Source organism: Engystomops pustulosus, chromosome 8 (genome assembly GCF_040894005.1).
Source record: "Engystomops pustulosus chromosome 8, aEngPut4.maternal, whole genome shotgun sequence".
Taxonomy (NCBI): Eukaryota; Metazoa; Chordata; class Amphibia; order Anura; family Leptodactylidae; genus Engystomops; species Engystomops pustulosus.
The window spans coordinates 123,485,577-123,504,814 of record NC_092418.1 but is presented as its reverse complement, the minus strand read 5'-3'; the positions used below and the strand labels follow the sequence as shown (position 1 = coordinate 123,504,814).

The following is a 19,238-nucleotide window of genomic DNA, read 5'->3' as shown; positions in this document are numbered from 1 at the left end:
TAACATGCTGCCTGCAGATAGGACACTATGTACAATCTGCTCAGCTCCTCCTGCTCTATAACATGCTGCCTGCAGATAGGACACTATGCACAATCTGCTCAGCTCCTCCTGCTCTATAACTTGCTGCCTGCAGATAGGACACTATGTTCAATCTGCTCAGCTCCTCCTGCTCTGTAACATGCTGCCTGCAGATAGGACAGTGCTGCCTGTTCCTCCTGCTCTATATCATCCTGCTCTATAACTTGCTGCCTGCAGATAGGACACTATGTACAATCTGTTCAGCTCCTCCTGCTCTATAACATGCTGCCTGCAGATAGGACAGTGCTGCCTGCTCCTCCTGCTCTATATCATCCTGCTCTATAACATGCTGCCTGCAGATAGGACACTATGTACAATCTGCTCAGCTCCTCCTGCTCTATAACATGCTGCCTGCTGATAGGACACTGTGTACAATCTGCTCAGCTCCTCCTGCTCTATAACATGCTGCCTGCAGATAGGACACTATGTACAATCTGCTCAGCTCATCCTGCTCTATAACATGCTGCCTGCAGATAGGACACTATGTACAATCTGCTCAGCTCCTCCTGCTCTATAACATGCTGCCTGCTGATAGGACACTATGTACATTCTGCTCAGCTCCTCCTGCTCTATAACATGCTGCCTGCAGATAGGACACTATGTACAATCTGCTCAGCTCCTCCTGCTCTATAACATGCTGCCTGCAGATAGGACACTATGTACAATCTGCTCAGCTCCTCCTGCTCTATAACATGCTGCCTGCAGATAGGACACTATGTACAATCTGCTCACCTCCTCCTGCTCTATAACATGCTGCCTGCAGATAGGACACTATGTACAATCTGCTCAGCTCCTCCTGCTCTATAACATGCTGCCTGCAGATAGGACACTATGTACAATGTGCTCAGCTCATCCTGCTCTATAACATGCTGCCTGCAGATAGGACACTATGGGGGAGATTTATCAAGCTGCCTAAGTGTAAGAATGTCCTTAGTTTCCCATGGCAGCCAATAACAGAGCTGAGGCTACATGGCGATGCTACTCCACACCCCAGTAGCCTCTTGCATTCTACCTACCCTGACATCTACAAGGAGCTGCGCACACTCGTCTGCAAAGCTGGGTTCTGCGCGTGCACGGTGTCGGCTCTGAAGCCGGAGCTACTGCGCATGTGTAGAACCCAGTTTCGCAGACGCGGGTGCTCAGCTGCAAGAGGCTACTCAGTCGTAGTGGAGTAGTCACGCTGTATAGCCTCAGCTCCGGCTACTCCACGCCCCAGGAGCCTCTTTTGAAAATTTGAATATTACCACAATTAAAGTTTTTAAGAGATACAGGGGACGTGAGGATTAGCCCTGGAAAGGTCCATCCTTATATACAATAGAGCCACCTACCACCCGCTCCGCCTTCATAGATAGATCCGTGCTGGTAGGTTCCCTCTAAGTGTTATGAATGTTTTTTCTACAATGTAATTTATACACTTCAGATCCATGGAAGGTCGATACACGACTTCTAGATAAGAAGAATGAAAACCAAGCACAACGAGTCGTCTGATTTATATGGACAGCGTCTGAGCGTAGCCAGTTTTTCGTCATGTAACATTTTTGAAATTTTTTCCTAAAATCTTTCATCATATTAAATTATTGCAAAGCAAAAATAATCCAACACGAACCAAAACGTCATTGTAAACTCTTTCCTCCACTTTCACGGTGCGATAGACCTGACCCTCTGGTTCTGCTCCTCTCGGCGCTGACAGATTCTCCAACAATCCCAGAAATGTCCGGGCAGATCTTGGAGTAGCCGTTCATCTTGGGGAAGCTGCTCGGCTTTCTTTACGAGATGGAGAAGGAATGTAATAAGTAGAAGATTCTTCCCATGAGTCATGGTGAATCAGCGCTGAGGACCTGAGATCCTGCAGCCCGGGCCGGTGACTCACCCATCGTATGTGGACCCGGCCGGCTGGTCAGTACTTCTCTTACAATCACAAAGGTCACGGACATTGTCCACCTGAGCAACGCCATGTGTCACCGGCTGCACAATAGCCCGGCTCTTCAGAGAAACGCTCTACAGACAGTCGTGTCCACCACTACGGGAGCCACAAATATCGCATCCAAATAACAGAAGGACCGATGACCGACCAGCAATACAGGCCAGGACGCAGGAATGTCCCCTCCCCCAATAAATGGTGCCGGGAGGTACAAGACGAGACATAACACATCTTCTCCAGCTCAAATGCAAAGGGACGAGGATCAAAGGCTGCACAGAAGCCTCGGCACGTGACTGATCCGCACTTAATTAGCCAACAAATACGACTTGGGAAGTCCAGGTACATCCAGGGAGAACGGAGGCGGCGGAATCCTGCAGGAACGCAATTAATTGGATGTGCAAAGTCAGCAAAATCTCCTGCAGATTGTACATCAACTATTATATCTAAGGAAGGAAATTCTAGAGCAGCACAAACATGTGGGTGCAAATCCGTCAGACTATTGGTAATGTCGTCCACAATATACTGCCAGTCCCCGGGTTACATACAAGATAGGGTCTGCAGGTTTGTTTTTAAGTTGAATTTGTATGTAAGTTGGAACTGTATATTTTATCATTGTAACCCCAGCCAGAACTTTTTTGGTCTCTGTGACAATTGGATTTTAAAAATGTTGGGTTGTCATAAGAATCAATATTAACCCTAAAGCTTCATTATAGACGCCTGTGATAACTGTTACAGCTCTTTATTGTAGCCTAGAACTAAAGTACAATAAATTACCAATATCCAGAGGTCCGTTTGGAACTAGGGGTCGTATGTAAGTCGAGTGTTCTTAAGTAGGGGACCGCTTGTATACTGCAGGAACAAGGCAGCTCCAAGATTCAAGTGAAATATCAGGGCGTCTTTATTCCGTGTTGCGACGTTTCGGGGCTTGGTGTCACATGATCAACAATGAAACATATAAAGGCGGAGCTTCCATTTCATTGGTTGATGGTCGGGGTGTGAATATAATTACAATGTACAAAAACACCTGAATATTCCATAGTGAATCATTCCATATATTATCCTAGTGCACCATAAAGAGTTAAGTGTGTGTTATATACATTGTGTCTATGTACATGGCGCCGATCGTCTCATTCATACATTAGAATAGTAACACTACCTCTAGGGGCGCCTGTTACCCCCTACTAGTTCATGTATACGGACGCCACATGTGCCGCCGCTCGCTGAGAGGTTTTGGCTTCCTGGGTCAGAGTACAACTTCCTGTAGGGGCTCCGATCAGCTGACTAGGGGGCGGGATCTATTGCATTCTAGGGCGCCATCTTGGAAAAGGGCAAATAGCCCATAAGTGCACACATGGCCGGCGCATGTGTAGTAGATATTGTGCATTGCACCCCATATTGGAATAGGACATATAGCCCCTAGATCTATACATTAACCCCTGTTAGCGCCTTTTGCTGCAGGTCGGGTGCATCTGAGTGTGACCCCGCGCTCGAATTACTACTTGTCCCACATTGCACAAGGTCCTGGTGATCCGAGGAACGGGTTGACATTATGGATCCTCCTGGGCTACTCGGGATACCTGCCGGCCATGTATATACGGTATAGAGGTCTAGTAGTCCCTTTTATTACCGGACAATTGGGGTCATCTGTATTGGAGGTAAATAAGTGATTATAAGGTGCTGAACGTGAGCACCTTATTTACCTCCAATACAGATGACCCCAATTGTAAGGTAATAAAAGGGACTACTAGACCTCTATACCCTATATATATGGCCGGCAGGTATCCCGAGTAGCCCAGGAGGATCCACTATGTCGACGCTTTCCCAGGAGCCTTGTGCAATGTGGGACCAGTAATCATGCAGGGTACCCCCGACTGGATAGGGAGGGTGCACTCTGACTGGGGGTGTCCAGGAGTTGCACTTAAGAATTTTTGTGGCGTTTGCACTTTAAGGGGTGTAGTGCTCAGTTGTTGGGTTCTCCTCCCCCTCCCTGATGTTTCCCCTCCCCTTGGGTTTATAAGCTGGGCGCCTGGGTGTGCTGCTTCCTCTTGCCCGCGCCACCGGTGAAGCTGTGGTGAGCGTGTATTTGGGTTGTGTGCCTGTGTACTCCCTGCCAGGTTTGCTCATGGGTGATCCCCTGATAGAGGCGCTTCGCGCCCGCATAAGGCTGGAGGGAGAGGGCTGGCTGTCTCAGGTCCTCTCTCCCTCCCAGCTGTCATCCCCCGCTTCCCCCCGGCGCCTTCTCCTGTACATTCCCCGGCGCCGTGTTATCGTCCTCCCCCTCCTCCTTGTTCGCTCCCTCCCCCTTCTTTTCTCCCTCCCCCTCCACCTTCTTTCCTCCCTCCCCCAGCTGCACATGTAGTAAGCCGGCGGTCTGGACGTGTGTCGCGGCCGCCGGCGCGCCTGAGTGAGGACTCAGCCCTGCTGGCTGGTCCTGGCTCGCGCGCCCGGGCGGCCTGTCAGCGCCTCGATCCCGCCCCCACACCGCACTTCCGGCCACCCGCGCTGTGGAGGCCTTAGCTCCGCCCCTTCCTCCCTCTACAGCGTTTGCAGCACGGGCGGCCGGCATTACCAGCATGGGAGGAACGCACAGCTCCCCTGCCTCCTCCTCCTCCGAGGCTTCGGCCTTCAGCCATCAGGTTAGGGCTGCCCCGGTGTCCGAGGGGCGGCAAGAGCTCTTGGCACCGGTGGCAGCAGCTGCTGCGCCTATAGAAGCGGAGGCTAGTGCTCCTCTGCAGGCCCCCTCACAGCCTCTGATTGACCCCCCTCAGGCCTGTGTGTCCCAGCCTGTAATGGCCCCCGCACTGCCCCTGGTGGCCCCTTCCCAGCCCCTGGTGGCCCCTTCTCAGCCCCTGGTGGTCCCCACACAGCCCCTTTCTGCTCCTTCTCAGCCATTTGCAGGGTTGTGTCTGCAGCCCGTTCCCCTTGTTCCATCTCTACCGCCTCCAGGACCGTCGGCTACTGCTGGGTCCAGGCGCAGGCGCAGCAGGTCCTATTCTTCCTCGCCCGCCCGGGATGCACGCAGGCGTCGCCGCCGCGGCTCTGCGGTGCATCGTGACAGCAGTGGAAGGTGGTCCCGCTCCTCTCATCGGGAGAGGAGATCCAGGTCGTCCAGATGGCGTTCCCCGTCTTCATCGGGCGGTTCATCGGACGCCTCGGCGATGTCTGGTCAGAGGAGTCGTGGACGACGTGGGAGCAACAGGAGCCGTTCTGCCAGGGAGACCAGCCTGGTTCCACCGCCGATGCCATCGGCCACCATTGCGACGCCTGTGGCTCCGGCCACAGGTGCTACTATTCCTGGCGAGTATCCTTTTGTGGGAGCTTGGGCGGGGGCGGGGCCTAGTGGAGTGGGTTCGGAAATATTGTCTTCCTTGAAACAGATTGTGGATAAGTTGCCTTCTTCTGTTACTCCATCTGTAACGCCCCCTCAGGTTCCCGTCCCTTCTACTACCGCTGCGCCTGCGTTAGCTGGGGTCCATAAGGACGCTGTGTATTGTGCTGTCAGCCCCTTAGGGGATCATTTAGACATTGCGGTTAAAGAAAAGATTTGGTCTAATGCGTACATTGACATCTGGTCACTAGTAACGGTAGACCAGCATACAGTGGATAAGGAGCGTCGGGTTTGGTCTGAGCGGCCCCAGGATAGGAAGCCCCGGGTGGCCAAGACCATTAATAACTGGGTCCAGGCCTTTTTTGTTTTGGGGGGGGTCATGGGGCAAAATCACCCGGAACGGTGTTCTGAGTTGTTTATGTACATGGACGGTATTTATTCTTCGTATAAGACACATGGCGGCTCCGCATGGTGGAAGTACGATGAGGATTTTCGGAAGCGGTTAGCTCTGCATCCGGAAATGGGTTGGGGTGTAAAAGCGACGGATGCGTGGTTACGGTTAATGGGTATCACAAAAGCCCCCTTCCTTTCCAGCCGCGGCCGCCTCCCCCGGAGCAGTCAGTGCATCGGGGGCGGTGGCCGTTAGGCGCCCGGGAGCCTGTTGGCTCTTTAATGAAGGACACTGCCGTTTTTTCGGCCTTTGCAAGTACAAACACGAGTGCTCGTCCTGCGGAGGTCCTCACCCCTTCTCCCGCTGTAACAGGGCGGCGGGCAAGCAGCCGCCTAAGCCCTCAGATCCAAAAGACCCCGGTGAGCGTGGACGCAATGCAGCCGTGGCTCGACGCTTACCCCAATAGGGAGGCGGCTGAATCCCTATCTCTCGGTTTCCGTGACGGTTTTTTCATCCCTTTTTCGCTGTCCTGGGATGGGTTTTTCGCGGATAATTTGAAATCGGCCAGGGAACACCCCGAAGTTTTACGGGAAAAAATTGCGAAGGAGGTGGCTTTGGGCAGGATTGAGGGCCCTTTCAGTCACCCCCGTTTTCTAATTTGCGGGTGTCCCCGCTGGGGGTTGTTCCTAAGAAGGAACCGGGCAAGTATCGCTTAATCCATCACCTTTTCCTTTCCTAAAGGTTCGTCGGTCAATGATGGTATTCTGCCGGAGGAGTCCTCGGTCTCCTATGTTCCCTTCGATAGGGCGGTCGCGTTGCTGCGCGTTGCAGGTCCTGGCGCTCTTATGGCGAAGTCTGATATTGAATCGGCTTTTCGGCTGTTGCCTATACACCCGGATTGTTATCACTTGTTAGGGTGTTGCGTGGACGGGGGTTATTATTATGACACTTGTTTACCTATGGGATGCTCCATTTCCTGCCGTTATTTCGAGTTGTTCAGTTCCTTTTTGGAGTGGGTGGTTCGGTATGAAATGGGTTTCAATTCCGTCATCCACTACTTGGATGATTTTTTGTTTATTGGCCCGGGAGGTTCCCCTGTTTGCACCTTTTTGCTGAAGACTTTTCAGTATTTTATGCGTTATTTTGGTCTTCCTTTGTCAGCAGAAAAGACGGAGGGTCCGTGCACGGTTATCACCTTTTTGGGCATCGAACTTGACTCGGTGGCTATGGTTTTTCGCCTTCCTCAGGACAAGTTGAGCAAGCTCATTGGTTTGGTTGAGGGGTTTTGCGCAGCGAAGAAGGTTACTTTGCGGCAGGTGCAATCCTTGCTGGGCATGTTGGTTTTTGCCTGCAGAATAATGCCCATAGGGAGGGTTTTTTCGAGGCGCCTTTCTTTGGCCACGCGGGGTGCCACTAAGCCGGCGCACCACATCCGGGTCACCTCTCAGCTTAGGGCTGATCTCCAGGTGTGGCGTGTTTTTCTGTCCTCTTACAATGGGCAGACGTGTTGGCCTTTTCCAGAAGTTCCCAGCCATGAGCTGTCCCTTTTTACTGACGCGTCAGGGTCCATAGGTTTTGGGGCCATTTTCGGGTCTGATTGGTGCGCCGCCGAGTGGCCTTTGGCTTGGCGTGATGCAGGTTTGTGCAGGAACCTGACCCTTTTGGAGTTGTTCCCGATCGTGGTTGCAGTAGAACTCTGGGGGCCTTCTTTGATAAATCGTAAGATCTGTTTTCATACCGACAACCTTGCGGTCGTTTTTTGCATCAATAGATTGACGTCCTCATCTCTCCCCGTGTTGTCACTGTTACGGCATCTGGTCCTTCGGTGCTTGGAGTTTAACATTGTTTTTAGGGCTCAACACGTGCCTGGTTGTGTTTACATTGTTGCTGATGCTCTTTCCCGTTTTCAATGGCAGGAGTTTCGGGAGTTTCTTCCTTCGGCCGCCCAGGAGGGGCGGGAATGCCCCTCGTTCCTGTGGGACCTGATCCTCAATTGATGTCGCTGGTCCAGTCCTCTCTTGCCCCTTCGACATGGCGTCAATATGGTAAGGCGTGGGAGTCGTGGTTGGCCTTTGCCGGTGACAGGCCTGTTTTTTCTAGCTCGTCGGACAGGGTCGAAGTGACTTTAGCCTTTTTATCCTCTCTCCGCTCCCGTGGAGCTTCCGGGGTGGTTGCGCAAAAATGCCTTGCTGGCTTGGCATTCCATTTTCAGTTGCGGGGCTGGCCAGATATTACGAAGGGTTTTCTCATTAGACAGATCCTTAAAGGTTGGAAAAGGGAGGCGGTGACTACGGAGTCGCGACGCCCAGTCTCCTTCTCGCTTTTGGGGTCTCTGGTGTCAGCTTGCGGGTCGGTTTGTTTATCTGAGTTCGAGGCCTTGCTGTTTTCCTTGGCTTTCAGTCTTGCATTTTTTGGGGCTTTTCGTATCGGGGAATTATTGCCGGCGTCCGCCTCTTCATCTGGGGGTTTGCTTAGGCAGGACGTGGTTTTTGTCCAAGATGTTTTGCGGATTAAGGTCCGCAGGTCCAAGACGGACATTTATGGGAGGGGTTCATGGATTTGTTTGTGCGCTGTACCCGGTCCGTTTTGCCCTTTTATGCTGTCCCGTAGTTTCTTATCCCTTTCTCCTCAAGGGGATCGTTTTTTGGTGCATGCTGACGGTACGCCTCTTACCCGTTTTCAGTTCTTGTCTGTTTTTCGTGCATGTTTGTCAACTTTGGGACTTGTCCCGTCTGAGTACGGTACTCATTCATTTAGGATTGGCGCTGCCACTGAAGCGGCCAGGGCGGGTTTACCTGATTCCGATGTTATGCGTATCGGGCGCTGGCGCTCTGGTTGTTTTGCTCGCTATGTCCATCCTGATCTTCTTCAGTGAGTGTTTTTGCCAATAATTTCTTTGTTTTCTGTTACAGGTTCTTCTGCGCTGCGTTCGCGCCCGGCTGTGTGGATACTGGGGCATTCATATGTATATTGGGCGTCCCAAAGGGCGGAGAGTCGGCCGGGCGGGAGGACCCTGGGCTTCCATGGTGTGGATGTTTTCTGGCGCGGCATAAGGGGTTTGTTATGGTCCCAGGTCTTGACTGAGGTGGTGGACATCAGTCGGGTTTGCAATTCCCCGGTAGTGCTGGTGATACATGCTGGCGGTAACGACCTTGGTTCCCTTAGGGTCGCAGAGCTGCTCACGGTTATGCGATCGGATGTGGACAAGTTGTCTGCATTCTTTGCGGATGTTGTTATAGTTTGGTCGGAGATGGTCCCTAGGGTTGCTTGGCAGGGTGCGAGGGATGTTGGGGCTATTGACCGTGCTAGGCGGACTATAAATGCCAGGATGGCGCGCTTTGTGAGGTCCAAGTTTGGTGTGGTGGTTAGACACAGAGAACTGGAGGGGGATAATTCGGCTTTGATGCTGGATGATGGGGTCCATCTGATGGACATTGGGCTTGACATATTTTTGTCGGGCCTGCAGGACGGCATTGAGCAGGCGCTTTTCCTGTTGGGTGGCGGTCGGAGCTCCGTGTAGGGTTACACGGAGCTCCTGGTGGCGGTAAAAAAGGAAGAGATTGGTGGAGATTTGAGAGATGGAACGAGATTTGCCCGGAAGACGCAGTGTTGGCCGGGAGTCCGGCCGAGCAAACCGCTTCGGGCAGCTGCGGTTTTGGCACCAGAATGAACATCATAACATTGCCATTTAAGTTTTGGAGTTTTGTTAAATTGTTAAAATAAATAGCTGTGACCTTTTTACACCCAACAGGAAGCCTCATTGCCTTTTATTCTGGTGGGGATGTTTGTTAGAGTTTATAACTCTGTTTTATATTACGGGTCTGTTTTAAAGTGCCTTATGGGGAAATTTAATGTGTTCAAGTTTACTACCTCCCAGTCTGCAGGGTACCCCCGACTGGATAGGGAGGGTGCACTCTGACTGGGGGTGTCCAGGAGTTGCACTTAAGAATTTTTGTGGCGTTTGCACTTTAAGGGGTGTAGTGCTCAGTTGTTGGGTTCTCCTCCCCCTCCCTGATGTTTCCCCTCCCCTTGGGTATATAAGCTGGCGCCTGGGCGTGCTGCTTCCTCTTGCCCGCGCCACCGGTGAAGCTGTCCCTCCCTCCCTCCCTACAGTTACTGTTTGGTGTTTTTGATGTCTCTCTTTTGTATTCCATACTGTGAAGTCACAGCTGGCGGTAAAAAAGGAAGAGATTGGTGGAGATTTGAGAGATGGAACGAGATTTGCCCGGAAGACGCAGTGTTGGCCGGGAGTCCGGCCGAGCAAACCGCTTCGGGCAGCTGCGGTTTTGGCACCAGAATGAACGTCATAACATTGCCATTTAAGTTTTGGAGTTTTGTTAAATTGTTAAAATAAATAGCTGTGACCTTTTTACACCCAACAGGAAGCCTCATTGCCTTTTATTCTGGTGGGGATGTTTGTTAGAGTTTATAACTCTGTTTTATATTACGGGTCTGTTTTAAAGTGCCTTATGGGGAAATTTAATGTGTTCGAGTTTACTACCTCCCAGTCTTGGAGCGCGGGGTCACACTCAGATGCACCCGACTTACAGCAAATGGTTTTGTACCTCTGGTACTATACCGGCGCTAACAGGGGTTAATGTATAGATCTAGGACAGTGATGGGGAACCTCTAAGAGACCGGGTGCCCAAACTACAACCAACACCCACTTATTTCCAATCAAGTGCCAAGATGACAATTTATACAGTAACTTATTGCTCCCTGTTCTTCCCCAACATTCAATCGTATCGGCCCCTGAGGCCACCAATACAGCTGAAAGCAGGAGGACAAATTCTGACATCATTGTAGCTTCTCTCCAGGGTCTCTCTATACAGGAAGAATCATGGGGCCAGCAAGGGGACCTCCAAAGATAATCGGGCCCTGTTCACACCTTCTCACTCTTCCTGCAGTTCCAATCAGTCAAGGAGGTGTCACCTTAGAAGAGCATTGGGAGCAGCATCTCAAGTTGTCTGAGACTGCAGGAAGATTCGAGTCCTTTCTGGTGAACTTTGCCCTGGGGAGACAGCCTGGGTGCTCACAGAAAGGACTCAGAGTGCCGCCTCCGGCACACGTGCCATAGGTTCACCATAACTGATCTAGAGGCTACGGGGGACATTTACTATGGCGTTTCCTCCAGTTTTGTGGCGCTCTCACCACATCTTCTGCTCTCAGACCTATTTATTAGCTGGCGGCGCCAGAAAAAATAACTTTTTCCGTCTCCTCCGACTCTTCTCCGAAAAGGGGCGTGGCTTTGGTGGAGTGGAAACTCAGACACAATTAATATGTGTCGCAGCCCTTTTTGGGCGCTGTAAACTGGCGGAAAGTAGACCAAAAGAAAACTGGTCTAGCAGGGACTGTTGGACACATTTCTGGTGCTCGGGACAGATTTTGGTCCCAGGGACAGAAAATGATCTCGGCGCCAGAAATGTCTCTGCACAGCTCTACAATATTAAATGTGCATCTTCTTACCGAGAGCAGGTCAGTAACAAAGCCAATGCAGACACCGACACTTTAAGTAAATGTCCCCCGATATGTCCTATTCCAATATGGGGTGCAATGCACAATATCTACTACACATGCGCCGGCCAGTATGTGCACTTATGGGCTATTTGCCCTTCTCCAAGATGGAGCCCGAGAATGCAATAGATCCCGCCCCCTAGTCAGCTGATCGGAGCCCCTACAGGAAGTTGTACAGGCGCCCCTAGAGGTAGTGTTACTATTCTAATGTATGAATGAGACGATCGGCGCCATGTACATAGACACAATGTATATAACACACACTTAACCCTTTATGGTGCACTAGGATAATATATGGATTGATTCACTATGGAATATTCAGGTGGTTTTGTACATTGTGATTATGTTCACACCCCGACCATCAACCAATGAAATGGAAGCTCCGCCTTCATATGTCTGATTGTTGATCATGTGACACTAAGGCCGGCGCCACACAGGGCGCTTTGTCTGCGCTTGCAAACGCAAACGCAGACAAAGTCGCGCCCACCGGGGCGGGCCTCGGCCCGATCGCATCGGCGTTTCTATGGAAACGCCTGCGATCGGGAACGAGCCGCCGGTGTTTCGCGTTAAATTAACGCAAAACACCGGCGGCTCGTTCCCGATCGCAGGCGTTTCCATAGAAACGCCGATGCGATCGAGCCGAGGCCCGCCCCGGTGGGCGCGACTTTGTCTGCGTTTGCGTGCGCAGACAAAGCGCCCTGTGTGGCGCCGGCCTTAGCCCCGAAACGTCGCAACATGGAATAAAGACGCCCTGATATTTCACTTGAATCTTGGAGCTGCCTTCTTCCTGCAGTATCTTATCTATCAATGGGCTCTGCTGTGGGGGTCATTCTCATGCTGGGTGTCACACACCTGGGTGCTGCTGTGGGGGTCATTCTCATGCTGGGTGTCACACACCTGGGTGCTGCTGTGGGGGTCATTCTCATGCTGGGTGTCACACACCTGGGTGCTGCTATGGGGGTCATTCTCATGCTGGGGTGCGGGGGAGGAGCTTGTAGGAGGATCACATGTAACTGCCTGAATCTAGCATTGCGCCTAATGTAACGTGATGTAACTTGAGTGGCTGGTTAGCACAACCAAATACAATGTCAAATAGCCTTGTGCAACTTGAGTAAGCATATGAAGAAATAAAAGCGATGCACAAAAACGGCCAATACATAAATACTCAAAATCTACACCAAAAAATGCTCATTTTATTGATATCAAAGGACAAACAAGAATACCAAACAAAGACATCTAAAACCATCTAAAACAATAATGTACATAGAATGACCAAAGTGGAGATCCCGGTCTGGGTCATCCACAACTAACCTCTCATCCAGACAACAAATACTGTCTGAATACCTCTACCCATGAAAAGTTGTGTCCAAATTCAGCTTGTATTGCATGTAATGCCCTAACCAACAAATTACAGGTAATGGGCGATTATCCTAGCCCCCAAAAAAACATGCTGCACTGATGACTAATGAGCCTATAAAGTGCAAGTGCTACAGTGTGAAGCAACAATCAATACCCCCTTGTTTGTGTAAAAGTTATTTTGCAAAATAAAGTGCCGATAGTAGAAAGAGGAACGAAAGTGCTACCATAAGGTCAAGGTCGAGATCTTATAGCATGTCATAGATTGTGGAAAAATCTTGTGAAGTTGGTAGAGCAATGGGAATGAGGTAGGATGCGAGGTGAACGGCTCCCCACGCGTATCGTCGTCCTTTTAGAGCGATTGTCTCATTTATCATTCAGAGAGAAACAAAGTAACTCAGTAAACAAGTAACAAATAACGATATCAAACAATATTCCATTTACCATATTAAGAGATGTGCAGGTTGGGGGGCAATTAACCGGGGAGTGAGGGAGGGGGCATGGGGGGAGGAGGCAATGTTTTGGGGGGAGATTGAGGGTTTGGGGTTGCTCCGTGTTCCGGTTTGGCCCATGGCAGACCTGGTTATACTCTGGGCTTTCCTCCTTATTCAATCCTATTGATCTAAATATTTGATATAATAGTTTGTTATTTCCTTCCAGTCCATTGTCCATGTAACGTTACATTGTATCCTCCATTGTCTTATTCTATTTGCCAATATCTCCGCTCCCAGCGCCTGGACTACGAGTCTGCCATCTCCTTACCCTTTATGGGAAGCACCTTGCCTTTTCCCAATGTCTCCTGTCTTGATCCTTTAGTTCTACTTTGTAGTTCCATTTCCGGGTAACAATCTCCATGACCTATCCTTGGTACAGCGGGTCTTCAGTATCAGATCGGGGGGCGGACATCACCATCACAGATAACTAGTTCTCATCAACTGATGAACAAAAAATAAAGAAGCCGACAGCTCCCATCTCTTGGTAGTGGTCAGACGAGGTAACTGCAGGTGAGCTCCTATTTACAAGCAGTCCCCAGCTCATGTATGTGATCAGTTCTGTAGGTTTGTTCTTAAGTTGAATTTGTATGTAAGTTGGAGCTGTTTTTATTTTATAATTGTAACCCCAGCCAGAATACTTTTGGTCTCTGTGACAATTGGATTTTAAACCTGCTGGATTATCATAAGAACCAGAACCAGAATCATAAGAACCAGTAATAATAATAAAGCTTCATTACAGACGCCTCTGATCACGATTATAGCCATTTATTGTAGCCTGAGGCTAAAGTACAGTAAATTACTAATTACCAGATGTCCGTTTGTTACTAGGGGTCGTCTGTAAGTCGGGTGTTCTTAAGTAGGGGACCACCTGTATTTCAAAGTGAGCTAAGGTGCAGTGACTTAGTTCAGCCACTAAACAGATAACAGCACTGTCTGCTTCCTGTCCTATTTCATGTTTATCAGTTGCTAAGAACAGCAATCAGTGGAGGAGCTTGGTGTTGGACCCAAACAGTTAGATATTGATGGCTTATCTTTAGGATGGGTCATTGATATGTCGGGCAGGACGGTGCCTCAGGGGTTAGCACTACAGACTTGCAGCATGGTGGCTCAGTGGTTAGCATTACAGCCTTGCATCATGGTGGCTCAGTGGTTAGCATTACAGCCTTGCAGCATGGTGGCTCAGTGGTTAGCATTACAGCCTTGCAGCGCTGGGGTCCTGGGTTCAAGTTCCAGGGTCAACATCTGCAAAGAGTTTATGTTCTCTCCATGTTTGTGTGGGTTTCCTCCGGGTCCTCTGGTTTCCTCCCACACTCCATACATACTGGTTGGTTGATTAGATTGTGAGCCCCATGGGGACAGGGACTGATCTGACAATCTCTGTGCAGCGCTGCGGTATCTGTGTGCACTATATAAATAAAGGAATTATTATTAAGCCTGGAAAACCCCTTTAAGTACCAACAGAGAACAATAATTTGGAAAAGATGAACAATCCTTGTTTCCTCTTCAATCAGGGCACATATGGATGACCCCCAACGTATATGGACAGAAAATCAGAGGGTCAATCACTGAGAAGGGCCCAACTGTGACTCTGGATCAGTTCCAGACGCTGGATAAGTTCTTCTACTGATTACATTGACCAAAATTGTCAAATGTTATGCAAATTGTTTCCTCCCATTAATTTACCAAAATATATGGGAGGAAAAAATAATAATAATAAAATCTGGGACCTTCCCAAATATTCAAAGAAATAATAAGCAGCTCTGCTAACGATTCAAATTATCAAAAGACGGTGATTTAGTCGTAACACTACGTTCCGGCTAATGAGCACAAGGCACCCTCTTTTGGAGTGCTGCTTATTTTTTCTTTGAATATATAAATATTTTTGCTTTATTTAAACAAATTATTTAATTTTTTAAAAATATTATAATAAAAATATATTGAATTATTAATGGAAATAATTTTGGACACTCTCTTATTTAAATCAATAATAATAAATATATTTTTTTGCTAATTGGATTCTATCCTTTGTAAGAGTGCGCTCTTCTATAAAACCCTTTGCTGGTAAGTGACTCGGGTGATGAAGAACGGTGGAGTTTTTAAAAGGCCTTGGCAAAGCTTTTTATCTGATCCCTTTAATACCGGCGGTGACACGACGGAGGTCAAGTAAATAAATATTTATGCTTCACCAGTTCAAAATAATAAAATTCCAATGTCTTCTCGTCTGCTTGTCGAACATATGTTGGAAACACGGCTAAGCCCATCTGGCTCAGTGTCAAGCATTTACACCAACTGCAGCCTTACAGTACCTGACAGCAGAAAAGCTTTATTCCCCTGGTGTTTGGGCACAAATGGAGGAATATTATTGAAATGATTATCTGCATCAAGACTCAGATTTGGTTTGACATTTAGCCGGCTCCGTGTAATCCGGAGGGTTGTCGGAATGAATGACGAGAGGGTTTCTTTAAGAGGAAGCTGCAAAGAGACGTATGATTAATGAAAGTAAAGGGGAGTCCGGGCCGATCCACCTCCACTCCGCACCGAGGAGGCTAAAAATACAGGAATATTCCGGAAAAAAAATTCACAGGCAAAATATACAATCACTTTCCACAGCCACCTCCACGTCATCGCTCTGCTCATGCCGACCAATTTTTAGTAAAATTAGGACAATATTCCACATTTTTCGAATTTATCCTCAATTTATTACAAAACGGGGATTGAACTGAGTTACAATGAAATTAATATTTAATTTTAAAATATTGAATCAAGACAAAGTTTCCATAGATCTTGTATAACGCTGGGTCTATAGATGGCAGGACCCGTACTGGACCCTTAGGGAACTTCAGACCGAGACTAAGGATGAAATGCACTTATCTCCGAAACGCGTGGGTCTTTCCTGCTTTTTATGTGCATTTTTCTTACATAAATCATGTTTGTATTTTTATTTTTATTAATGGAATATAATGACAGAAAATGGGTTTTTATTGATAACCTGAGTGCTGGATATTTGACACATTTCCTGCTTTGGACCGATCTCTTATCGTATTTTGGGCACTGTTCACATAGAACAAGATGGAACAGGATATGGAACAAGAGTAACGAACTAACAACTGAAGGTCGAGCTGTTGAGCTGTGAACACTTTTTTTTCTATTTTTAGTGTTAATGCCCTTTGACCCTAGTAAGTCTATTATGTAACGGAATCGGTGGATTACTTTACATTCCAATTGGTTAAGAGCACGGAGCTACATAGCGGTGACCACTGGTGGCTAAATAACAAGGGACATGTGAGGCGCACGTATAATTTATGATAAACCATGTCCAGAGCCTAAGGAGGCGAGGATAAAACAGGACTCAAAACATAGTGGAAAACCCATCTCCGTGTTATGCTCCGCCCCTGAGGATCTGACATTACACACAACATTGTATCAGATTTGCTCAGGGTGTTTCTTTAGTTCCTTGTCACACGACCCTGCGGTGCCATATAGTTATTACACAGCTGATTACAAAGAATCCATCTCATGCATTACCCTCTAGGCTACTGCAGTAACATAAAGAGCCACTTCATAACAGTCTGGACTGATGCATCATCATAAGCTCAGAGCCTTGCATCATCATTATCTTGAATCCCGAACTGAATGGTTCCGCTCATCACTAGTTCTAACTGTATCAGTTTTACCTACAAAGTTCTTTTAATTCTCTGCAATCCAGCAGTTTCTTCTATTCTAACTAATTGTAAGGAATCAGATGGATCATAGTAATATGTGGCATTTATGTATTGATAGACCTGCCCCATATGATGAGATGATGGGGGTTTTAATCCGAACACAATATCCAGGATCCCTGTGCTGTGCATCCCACATACAGTCATATACAGGACGTCTTAATGGCTTATAATATAGATATAATTGCTGCTATTGTTTCCACATCATATACAGACAGTTGTACGGCGCAGAACATTTGCTGTCCGTCTGAAATCAAAGGTCAACCAATTTTTGTGATTTTACGTATCAAGATTTTTGACATCTCAATTTGCATGATTGGGAAGACTTTTGGAAAATACCTAATTTGCATACATTTTAATAATGACACCTTGTCCCCGTATAGAATTCCCTGTGGTTTGCAGGGAGATTTCTATGATAGGTCTCAGGCGCGGAAGACTCGGCTCCATGTAAAGTGGCTTAATAAAGTGAGGAGATAACGCAGGATCCACCACTGACAATAGGTAGGGGACATAGATAACTTCCTCCTAGCCTACTTGGCTGCTTTAAAGCAAATGTCTAAATTGCTCTTTGTTGCACCCAGGACCACGTAAACAGAGTAAAAATAAAATAGGAATAAAATTCTCAAATAAGACAATTTTGTAGCGCATTGCACTTTGTAGCAATCATCCCATCAGCAGGTAACTGCTCTATGTTAAAGCTTGGGGCAGATAACACAGGATCACATAGGTGATATCACAGCTTTCCTCTTCCCCTTCCTTTATAGGTAGCAAATCAGAACAACTAGATTATTGTTACATCCATGTGTCGGTCTTCTGCTTTTCAGCTCAGAAGGCGCTGAATTCTATTTATTCTGGACTGCGTTTTGTTGCTAGACAGCTGGTAATCTGTAATGTTTGCTCTGGAAAAGCAAGGGTTAAGGCTTTCACACCTTTAGAGTTCTGCCTCTCGCACAATTGGAGAACTGTGATTTAAGCTCCGCATGCGCCATCTTTCTTTGCTGCCCGGCTCCCTGTACTGTGTTTTTTTATATTCTTGCTGCTCCTGGTTTATGTTTTACACTTGTTTGTCCTGTTTTGTGTGTGCACTGTGACCTAGGGAGGGAACAATGCCCAGTGATTGGCCACTGTTTAGGGTGGACCCAATAAGCAGGGAGGTGACTGGTTATTGGATATTGGTTCTGTTTCTCTGACTACTCTTGTGTCTTGGTGATTTTGGCTCCTGTTTTGTTCTCTCTGTTGCGACTAGGGACCTTTCACTACCTTCTAATTGTGTTTTCTATTTGTTTCTTCTGTTTTGTGTGTGCACTGTGACCTAGGGAGGGAATGACGCTCAGTGATTGGCCACTGCGTAGGGTGGACCCAATAAGCAGGCAGGTGACTGGCTATTGGATATTGGTTCTGTTTCTCTGACTACTCTTGTGTCTTGGTGATTTTGGCTCCTGTTTTGTTCTCTCTGTTGCGACTAGGGACCTTTCACTACCTTCTAATTGTGTTTTCTATTTTTTTCTTCTGTTTTGTGTGTGCACTGTGACCTAGGGAGGGAATGACGCTCAGTGATTGGCCACTGTTTAGGGTGGACCCAATAAGCAGGCAGGTGACTGGTTATTGGATATTGGTTGTGTTTCTCTGACTACTCTTGTGTCTTGGCGATTTGGCTCTTGTTTTGTTCTCTCTGTTGCGACTCTGGACCATTGGCCACCTTCGAATTGTTTTTTTTTTTCCGTTTGTTTGTCCTTTTATATGTGTGCACTGTGACCTAGGGAGGGAACGACACAATTGGAAGGTGGTAAACAGTCCAGAGTCGCAACAGAGAGAACAAAACAGGAGCCAAAATCACCAAGACAGAAGAGTAGTCAGAAAAACCAATATCAAATAACCAGCCACCTGCCTGCTCATTGGGCTCAGTTATTGGCCACTGCTTAGGGTGGACCCAATAAGAAGGCAGGTGACAGTCTGGGGAGCTCAGTGTTATGGCTCATTGTCCTATTATTAAAAAGAAAACATTAAAAGAGACCCAATTAAAAAAAAACGCAATCTGTAAATGTAAATTGGAAGAATAAATATTCATTTCAATGGTAAAAATAGAAGATGCCACATTCCCTTTAAATAAAATGAGACTCCATTACTGCATGGTAATAATGAGGATGGGGGTTGGGAGATCTATTATTATGACATGGTTAAACACTGAGCTGTAATTTCTAAACTTGCATAAATTCCGTGTTTTCACCTATTATGATCCAGACAAGTCAAACTGAACAATTTTGAAAGGAAATGACCACAGCGTGATTAATTGCAAGCTTGCAGAATTTGTAGCTCCGCGAGTAAATCAGCGGCTCAGAATTGCTAACTCGCTAAAATATAAACTAATTTTAGTCTGTGTATATTAAAATATAATCCATCTTCTTCTTCCATAGGGAGAGCTAATTAGAAATTGTGA

General features: G+C 47.7%; 1 long non-coding RNA gene across 1 annotated transcript; it reads right to left on the bottom strand.

Annotated features, from left to right (window-relative positions):
• Positions 1 to 1,553: 1,553 nt before the first annotated feature.
• Positions 1,554 to 2,913, bottom strand: LOC140074984 (uncharacterized). Its single transcript, XR_011849322.1, has 2 exons — positions 2,774 to 2,913; positions 1,554 to 2,370 (listed from the first exon to the last, which is right to left on the bottom strand). It is a non-coding gene; the product is annotated as an uncharacterized lncRNA (long non-coding RNA).
• Between the last annotated feature and the right edge of the window lie 16,325 nt (positions 2,914 to 19,238).